Below are 10,013 nucleotides of genomic sequence, written 5' to 3'. Positions count from 1 at the left end.
ATGTGGGCAATCGGACCGCTCGAGGGCCGATGCCACATGCTCCGCTCCCAAGCAAGCCACGCATAGAGCGTGTGTATCCCCGCTCGAGATGTAACGAGAGCAGGGAGGAACACACGCTCTAAAACCTGGCTTGCTAACGTTTTTGGTTTTCTGTGATTTTTTAGACATCTGTTCCAAAATAAAAGTGGTGCAAACTAGCAACCAAAAAGGGAACAGCACAGACACAAACACAGAGCGCTGCTGAAAGACAGAAGCTGACGCTCGTTCTGGCGCACGTGCTTTTATGCTTCCTGGTCAGTGACGTCACCCGCCTGTGACGTTTCGTTCTTCCATTGGTTTGATTGCACACGTGATTCAGAGCGCGGTCACGCTGAAGGCGTTCCCAAAGCGTTTCGACGCGGCTCGAGTTCCTGAGGGGGAACTGAACATGTTTTTGCATTATCATAGGTCATGTTCTGTTCTAAGGAAAATTAACCATGGTATTATTAGGCCTATGGTAAAAGGTAAGTAACCATGTTTTTGGCCGACTGATTACCATTTGTTTAACTATAGTTTTACTACAAATACCATGGTGAAACTAGAGTGTAGCAAAACCGTTGTCAATTTATAGTTACCATGGTTTTTAACTATAGGCACCATGTGTTTTTGGTTTTATTTTTAGTAAAACCACGGTTAATTTTCATAAGGGTTGTGTTGTTTTCTGCTTTAGCTCCCTCTAAACCTGTTTTAAAACAATGTGAATATTTGTCTGCTAAATTCCCACTCTTTACAATAGTAATTATGTCCTTTTGTTCATTTTGTAGTGGTAATTAACTGCTTCTGCTAACATTTACAAGCAGTTTAATGCTAACTAAGTAAACAAAGACAAAACTACAATAGCCTATTTACAGGTGCTCCACCTGTGCACTTTCACCTTTTTGAGTCTTGCATCCTTTTGGCATGAGGCGAAACGCGTTGCCAGTCAAGACTAACTGATTCATGATTTATTAGAGTTTTGTCATTGATTTATCATCAGAAATAATCACTTTAGTACATTTGGCAGGCAACAACAATAACAATATTTAACAATAAAAAAAAAAAAAAAATTGTAGTGCAGTGGGCCAAATTGGCTGCCAGGTAGGTCACTGTTAGGTCACTATTATCATTATTATATCTTTCAACTCTTAGATCCTCCAGATTTGGTGGTGATATCGCCTGATGATCCAGCAGAGACTCAAGAATATCTTTGTTCAGTGGACTGTAACCCACCACCAACCAGCTACACCTGGATCAAGTAAGTTTTTAATTCTTTCATTCCTACACCTTCAGACACATTTAAAAATGTATGTCAAAGAGTTGCTTGTTCATTTTCAGGCACAGCTGCTTTGTCACTATAAATATTTAATTTATCATATTACAATTTATTTTGTTTGGACGATGAATACTAATATAAAGTGTAATATTTGGGAATGTTGTAGAACTTAAGACTTCGGAACATTTGGATTCAGAATCGGACATACAGTGGGAAAAAATGATTTTGTAGGTTTGCCTTCTGACAAAGAAATGGTCAGTCTATAATTTTAATGGTAGGTTTATTTTAACAGTGAGAGACAGAATAACAAAAAAAAAAAAATCCAGAAAAACGCATTTCAAAAAAGTTGATAAATGGATTTGCATTTTAATGAGTAAAATAAGTATATGACCCCCTATCAAATTAGAAAGATTTCTGGCTCCCGGGGTGTCTTTTATACAGGTAACGAGCTGATATTAGGTGCACTTTTTAAAAGGGAGTGCTCCTAATCACAGCTTGCTACCTGTATAAAAGACACCTGTCCACAGAAGCAAGTAATCAGTCAATCAGATTCCAAACTCTCCACTATGGCCAAGACCAAAGAGCTGTCCAAGAATGTGAGGGACAAGACCATCGCCAAGCATCTTGGTGAGAAGGTGACAAGAGTTGGTGCGATTATTCGCAAATGGAAGAAACACAAAATAACTCTCAGAATGCCTCGGTCTGTGGCTCCACCTCATGGAGTTTCAGTGATCATGAGAAGGGTGAGGAATCAGCCCAGAACTACATGGGAGGATCTTATTAAGGGGAGGATCATGGGAGGATCTAGACAAGACCCCAGGGCTGTCATTCAGTTGTGGCAATGGGCGTTTCATTTTCCGACACGCGCTGTACGCGGTAAACCAATCATAAAGGACTGCACCAACTGACCAATCACAGCAGTGAGGGCTCACGGAAAGGAGGGGTTTAGAGAGACTGATTCTTCGAACTGCTTCGAACCTAATAAAATGTCTTTATGCATGTTAAAGGCATCCTATTTTGCTTTTTAATGTTTTTTATTTGAACTTCTTAACTGTCATTATCATACACAGGCTTGATATGGCAAACCTGGCATCATAGTGTCATTACAGCAGTATTTACAGTGTACAGTAGATTAAAATAGATCAGCATCTGGTGAACTTGATTCCACCAAGTAGGAAATGTTTCTGGATCAACAAATCTATAAATATCATCCATATCAACCAATTCAATTTTGGGGTAGGTTTAGAGGTAATGTCAGGTGAGAGGCATCTATATTGTTTTTTTGTTTGTTTGTTTGTTTTTTTTAAATGTTATGTTTCCACATTATCACTTTTACACTTTTGTTCATGTAAATATCACACACAGGATTCACTGATCTCCCTAATGTATCTTTATTAACAGAGTGAATGGAAGTACACCTCATTCTGACGGCAACAAGCTTTTCGTCCCAAAGTCGTCCCCTGATTTTAATGGCGTTTACATGTGTACGGCATCAAACCAGCATGGAAGTGCTTCAGGTGTCCTCTATGTGAATAACACTGGTGAGTCACTTAATATTTATTTTAATATTGTTATGTTCAGTTGTTTTTATATGCAGAGTGTATGGTGTTTGCAGGGGACGTGTTTCTTTAGCTGCGTCTTGTTTTGCAGCTACTTCTTTTTTTTAAAGGGTTAGTTCATCCATAAATGAAAATTCTGTCATTAATTACTCACCCTCATGTTGTTCAAAACGGACGTGGACGGAAGAGCAAAATTAATGAAAAATTACAACGTAGGGTTGTTCAAATGGTGGATAAAGAACCCCAATTAACTTCCAAACAAATTCAAGCTGATCTGCAGTCACGGGGTACAACAGTGTCAGCTCACACTATCCGTCGCCATCTGAATGAAAAGGGTTGCTACAGAGACCCAGGAGGACACCATTTCAATGAAAAAGCAAGACTGGAGTTTGCCAAAACTTATGTGACAAAACCGCAATCCTTCTGGGAGAAAGTACTGTGGACAGATGAGACAAAAATAGAGCTTTTTGGTAAAGGACATCATGGCACTGTTTACAGAAAAAGAAATGAGGCCTTCAAAGAAAAGAACACAGTCCCTACAGTCAAACATGGTGGAGGTTCACAGATGTTTTGGGGTTGCTTTGCTGCTTCTGGCACTGGATGCCTTGACTGTGTGAACGCTATCATGAAATCTGATGATTAGTAGTGGCCAGTGTCAGAAAGCTGCATCTCCACCAGAGGTCATGGGTCTTCCAGCAGGACAATGACCTGAAACGCACTTCAAAAAGTACTCAGAAATGGTTACAAACAAAGCGCTGGAGAGTTCTGAAATGACCAGCAATGAGTCCAGATCTGAATCCCATAGAACATCTGTGGAGAGATCTCAAAACAGCAGCTGGGAGAAGGCATCCTTCAAATCTGAATGACCTGGAGCAGTTTGCAAAAGAAGAGTGGTCCAAAATTCCAGTAGAGAGGTGTAAGAAAATCAGTTACAGGAAGCGACTGATTTCAGTTATTTTTTCCAAAGGGGGTGCTACCAAATATTAAGGGTGCCAATAATTTTGTCTAGTGCATTTTTTTTGGGTTCTGTGTGGAATTGTATCAGATTTGACTTTTCTTCTCTGCTTTTTTGTGTTGTTCAAATGCAAACAAAAAATAAATAAATAAAATAAATGTGAGTACCAAAACATTTGCAACTGCAACAATTTTCTGAGAGAAGGGTTGCATTTTCTGACAGTAGTGAAAGGGTGCCGAAATTTTTGGCCATGAATGTATATACTTGCATGCTTCACTGAAAGGTACGCATGACAATCGCAGCTATTGATTAATCGTGATTGCGATTTCATTCAGATTTATTGTGCAGCCCTAACCTGAGGGTGAGTTATTAATCACAGAATTTTCATTTTTGGGTGAACTAAAGCTGGACTCTCACTACAGGATTTTTAGCCCGATTTTGCCCCGATTTTCCCCTCCCGAGAATCAGAGCAAAAATCTTGTCGAGCACCTTGATCGGTCCCGATGTTCGGCACAGATTATCTGGTAATGTGAGACGTTCACAGATCTTACACCTCCCGATCTGCTCTCACACAAATCGGGGCCGCCCCCGATCATATCAAACATGTTTGATATTCAGGATTTTAAATCGGGATGATCATGGCTATGATTACGTCAGTACTTTCACAACAGCCAATGTGCGACCGCAAAACAGCTGCTGTACGGTCCATTGGATAGTGGAGATGGAGGAAACTGCTTCTTATGTTTTTGTAGTAACACTGTCTGTATAATATGTTGAAAACATACCACAACTGCATGGAGCAATGCTCCATGCGGCCCGAGTCCGACCCAAGCCCATCTTTTTTCCCCCTTCTCCCAAAACAGCTTATACTGCTGTTTTAGCAATTAAAATAGTTCAGTTTTGTATGTAACGGCAAAGTGATTATATTTCGTTTCGGTTAGTTGCTGAAATGACGATCTGTTGCATAAGATCACGTGAGGGACTCCCTCCATCATGATAATCTTAATAATATCTTGTAGTGTGTGATGTGCCACAATTTTCAAATCTTGTAGTGTGTGCATGTTTAAGATTTCAGGGAAGATAATCTGCAAAGATTCTTGTCAGACCCTTTGGGCTGTTTTTGTCTGTGTTTTCCCTCATGTATGCCCTTATTTGGACTTTCCATTTCCGTTTCCAATTTGTTACATCATTGTTTCAGTGTCTTGCCCTGATTGGTTCCCTTTTTGTGTCTAGTCTGTTTGTCGGCGATTACATTGTCATTCTGTTTACGTTCTATTTTATTATGTTTGTGTGGATTTCCCTGGATTTCCTATTGTTCCTGTCAGTTTTGCCTTTTGTGGAGTGATTAATAAATATTAGCGCATTGGACCCTCTCGTCATCTATCCTCTTTTCCTGCAAACCCACACGGTGACAATTCTTCTTATGTGTGCACTGCAACCAGATTTCATAATCGGTTAGGATTTTAAAAAATCCTGTAGTGTGAGCCCGGCTTAACCCTCTAAAACAGGGGTGTCAAACTCAGTTCCTGGAGGGCCGCAGCCCTGCAGAGTTTTGTTCCAACCTTGCTCCAACACACATACTATGCAGTTTTCAATTAAGCCTGAAGGACTTGATTAGTTGGATCAGGTGTGTTTAATTAGGGTTGCATCTAAACTCTGCAGGGCTGCGGCCCTCCAGGACCGGAGTTTGACACCCCTGCTCTAAAATATATTGCATAATTGACAGCAACAAGAAATATTTATTTCAGGTTTTGATGGCCTACAGAAAATCTATAAACCCTATAGTTGAACCACTATATAGTAAAGTAAAATTTAAAATGTAAAATGTGAGGATTATGGCCCGTTCACACTGAGGACGACAGCTGTAAAGATAAATGTAATGATAATGATATTAGGGTCCACACCGACAGACAATAACATTCTGTTTATTATAAGTGCGTACCACAGTTATTTTGTCTGCTGTTTTAAATGCTCAAGCTTTTTTTTAAAGTAGGTTAGGTGATTTCAGAGGCTAGCAATAGCAAGCTAGCTTTGAAAGAATAAGATCTCACTCAAAAAATCATTGTGATTCTAACAATATTGTTTCTCTGTATCATTTTTAAAACTTCAGAGTTATCATACTTGGTGTAAACTGGCCTTTATTTATGTTATTGTAGAAGATGTAAGCTGACTGCTCTCCACTCTTGTTTTGTAGGATCCACTGATGACTGTTGGCTTCTTCTTGGTTTGGTCTTCAGCTGTGCCGTCCTATGGATTTCTTTGGTCTACATATTGAACAGCGCTGGAAAAACACCCTTCAGTTCCATACTCAAGTCAAAGTACGTGAGTACTTTGACAAAATCATGAGTGTAAACTCATAGTAAATGCTGGACTGAGGTGCTGAACGGTGCTGGGGAAGTTTACATTTAGATTTATACATTTAGCTGATGCTTTTATCCACACCACTTACAAAGGAATAACAAATGAATTTGCCAAAGAGGCAAATATTCATAGTACACAATGGCAAGTTTATTATGTAAGGAAGTCAGTTAATTACGTTAAGAAATCAGTTAGAGGTGCTGTTCCTGTGGCAACCCTAAAAGCTAGCTTTAAAGATTACACTTGATTCTGGCCATAACCGATAAGACCAGATGTGCTACTACATTCTGGATTGTCTGCAGAGGTTTAGTCAACCTGGTTGACAGTCCTGCAAGTAGGGAATTGCAGTAGTCCAGCATTGAAATGACAAAGTTACAAGTTGTCCTGCAGCTGTATTTATGTCTCCCCCCCTTTACAGCATCAGCACTTTAATCCATTTGGTAGATGTCCTGGGTGTTATGGTTCACTCAAAGTGCACTGCAAAAACGGATGTGTCAAAAAACAACACGCATGGTTGTGTTGATAGCATTCTGACACGTTGTGTAGATTTTTAACACATAATGTGTAATTTGTTTTTTAATGCCTCTGCATAGATCTGCACAGTAGAGGCTGGCATTTTTTCATCACTAATAATCACGGGATTGGGACGGGATAGGAAAAAATGTCAGCGGGAGTGGGCGGGACCGGGAATCGTAACGCTATGAAACCCAACTTTATACACAAATATACCTTTTATATAAATAAACTATAAACGATATATTGTAATTTTGAACTTAATTCTAGTTGACCTGTCTCTTTAACCTCAATAAAAAAAACCTACGTTTTGCATTTTTATTCAACTAATGTAAAAAAAGTTACGGGCATACTGTGATCTGTACTGTATTCTTTACTGTAACTGGCAGATTTCGGCCAAAAAAAAAACATAATACAGGAGTGGGAGGGAATGGGAGTCATTCTTCCGGGATTGGGACGGGACGGGATTTTCTCCCAGTTTTTTTCGTGGGATTGGGATGGGATTTTTTTTTTGTGGGAGTGGGACGGGAGAGGTTTGAAAATCCACTCCCGTGTCACCCTCTACTGCACAGTACATGTGTTATCTCCTGGGGGGAGGGCCGTTTGTATTTTTGAAAGAAAAATACATCACATTTTATATAAACAACACATGAAAAATCCCTAAAACAAATAAAAAATAAAAGATAAAATTTGTATATATACGTCTGACTACATCTAACTTAAAATGATTAACGGTTGCTTTTTTTTTGGCCAATCACGTCATGCTTCGTCATTTTAAATTGCATCAGCCTCTGTTCTCGCGCTCCTTTCGCTCTGGGTGGCTTAAGAAGAACCAAGATGTTCCCATTGGAATGTCTTTTACAGCTTGAGAATGATATAGAGTCACAAAGAAATGCTTATAACCCCACATCTTGCACACATCCAAAATGACTTATTGAGCTTCTGTTAGTGGGATTTTCGTCAGTGATTTAGTAAAACAGTTTATACCATGTCTACCGTGTCAAACGAACAGCCAAAACTAGATCGATCTAATTTATGACAGCAATCCGCACTTATCAAGCAATCACTTTTCCATAATTGCTGTAAACAAGACATAAGCTGCACATACACAGGTGTTTTGTGAATACAGCTGTCAGTTATTACATTTTTATTAAATCTGGAAAATACAGATTACACTTCATGGTCAGTTCTAATGGCTATAACTGAAGGATCTCATTAAGTTGGCTACTGATCTGCTATTTTCTTCTGAGACTAAATCTGTCGACACTAACTCGTCCTAGAGCTTTAACTCTACAAACTCCAAACTCAGCCCAGATCTTCAGACTGTTGCTAAAGCTTTTCTAACTGATCGGACTTACGATTTTCCTAAAAATGACGATTAAAATTGGGGAAAATCCCATAGACTTACATTGACGGAATCAAATTCCAACTGTCAAAACTCCCAGAATCCTTTGAGACTCAATCAAACTTCCCTTCTATGTACTGTATTTCTAATCCATTCAAACTCATTCAAACTCATCTATCTATCTATCAATGCCTAGCAACCAGAATCATGCTAGTAACTTGCTAATCATGCCAGAAACATGCTAGCGACATGCTAATCATGCTAGAAACATGCTAGCAACATGCTAACCATGCTAGCAACATGTTAATCATGCTAGCAACATGCTAATCATGCTAACATCATGCTAATAACTTGCTAATCATGCTAGAAACATGTTAGCAACATGCTAATCATGTTAGAAACTCATGCTAAAACATGTTAACAACATGTTAAATCATGCTAGCTGCTTCCGTACTTTTACAACTCCTTCAAACTTTCAGGCTAGGCTTTCTCAAGCCAACTTAAAGTTTGTTCTCAAACTTTACTCATCTAGTTTGAATGTAATGTTTTAGTCATGTACTGTATATTGATTACTGTAATGTTCATGAATCAAATTCAAGAGTAAATTGTTTTCTGCATTGAATATGCTCATTTGTTTTGACCTAAATACATCACAAATAAACTTAATGAATATGTACTTTACCTAATTGCACTTCACCAATTTCATTCTGCACGCTTTCTTTCCTTTGTGTTGATTTTAAATTAAATTTTTGTCTTTTTCTCTGCAGTGATTTTAAACAGACTTGATCTTGTCTGTCTTGTTTTCCCATGCTTCCATGTAAAACCCTTATCACGGTGCATTTTGCACTATATGAATAATCCTGTCCTGCACTGGTGAAAAATGAGAAAGAATGGTTTTATTGGTGAGCTGAGCTTGGAAAGAATGACAGACTATGAGATTCTTGAGCTCTGGACTGTTTTATTTTCCAGTGCTGTGAGACCTGACCCTAAATTTGATTTGTTGGCATACACCATTTTCTGACTGCTATTTTGCAGCCCCAGAGTTCTCTATCCGTGCTTGCCAGAGGAAAAAGTGGATAGAATAAGTGTTATAATAGTAGTTCACTTCCAGAACAAAAAGTACAGATAAAATGTACTCACCCCCTTGGTCATCCAAGATGTTCATGTCTTTCTTTCTTTCTTCAGTCAGTAAGAAATTATGTTTCTTGAGGAAAACAAGAAAACTTCCAAAATGCAGTTTAAGTGCAGCTTCAAAAGGCTCTAAACAATCCCAGCCAAGCGAGAAGGGTTTTATCTAGCGAAATGATTGGTCATTTCGCCCCCATATTGTTTCGTCCTCTGCCAAGTCACCAGTGTTTTTTCCCCACTGTTTGTTGTTGCCGTTACGATGCCAGGCACCTACCGGGAGAGGGATGTAATGTCAGGTTTACAGTTTTGTGGACATTCATGTTATTCTTGTCTTTTCTTACAGTTATTTCCGGTCTCATGATCATGAACTTGTTTGTGTCTCTGGTTACTCATGATTTACACCTTTGTCTCATTAAGTTCCCTATAGTTTGCCCTGTGTATATAAAATAGGGCTGTCAGTTTAACACGTTAACTTAATTGATTAGTTATGAAAATAATAACGCGATTAAAATATTGTAACGCAGATAACGCGCTGACCCCGCCCCCAGACCTGTACGTCATCTTATATTTTATACAGTTGACTGTTGATAAATATGATGCAGGGCAACAACTCCTAAAGTTCAAGATATTGGTGCAAAAAAATGCCCCTGTATGTTTGGTCTCATATTTATATACATCACATATCACATGATATCACACCAGCAGCAAGAGCTGATCTATCACGAGATTAAATGACGAAGAAGTTGATATAGTGTTATATTTTAAACATTGCATTTTGTGTTTTTGCTCAATTTTGCAGAGAACATATTACCTTTTAAGCCACAGCAGAATTGCGCATCTCAGCGGTGTTTAGTTTCTGCATGA

At 38.8% G+C, this 10,013-nt stretch overlaps 1 long non-coding RNA gene across 1 annotated transcript; it reads left to right on the top strand.

The window, feature by feature from the left end:
* Positions 1–1,167: 1,167 nt before the first annotated feature.
* LOC127159357 (uncharacterized) lies at positions 1,168–8,702 on the top strand. The gene is made up of 3 exons (XR_007826426.1): positions 1,168–1,273; positions 2,693–2,832; positions 6,000–8,702. It is a non-coding gene; the product is annotated as an uncharacterized LOC127159357 (long non-coding RNA).
* Positions 8,703–10,013: the final 1,311 nt, after the last annotated feature.

The sequence above is a fragment of the Labeo rohita genome, unplaced genomic scaffold (assembly GCF_022985175.1).
Source record: "Labeo rohita strain BAU-BD-2019 unplaced genomic scaffold, IGBB_LRoh.1.0 scaffold_2098, whole genome shotgun sequence".
Taxonomy (NCBI): Eukaryota; Metazoa; Chordata; class Actinopteri; order Cypriniformes; family Cyprinidae; genus Labeo; species Labeo rohita.
Note: the sequence above shows the minus strand (reverse complement) of the source record. Positions and strands in the feature narration are given on the sequence as shown.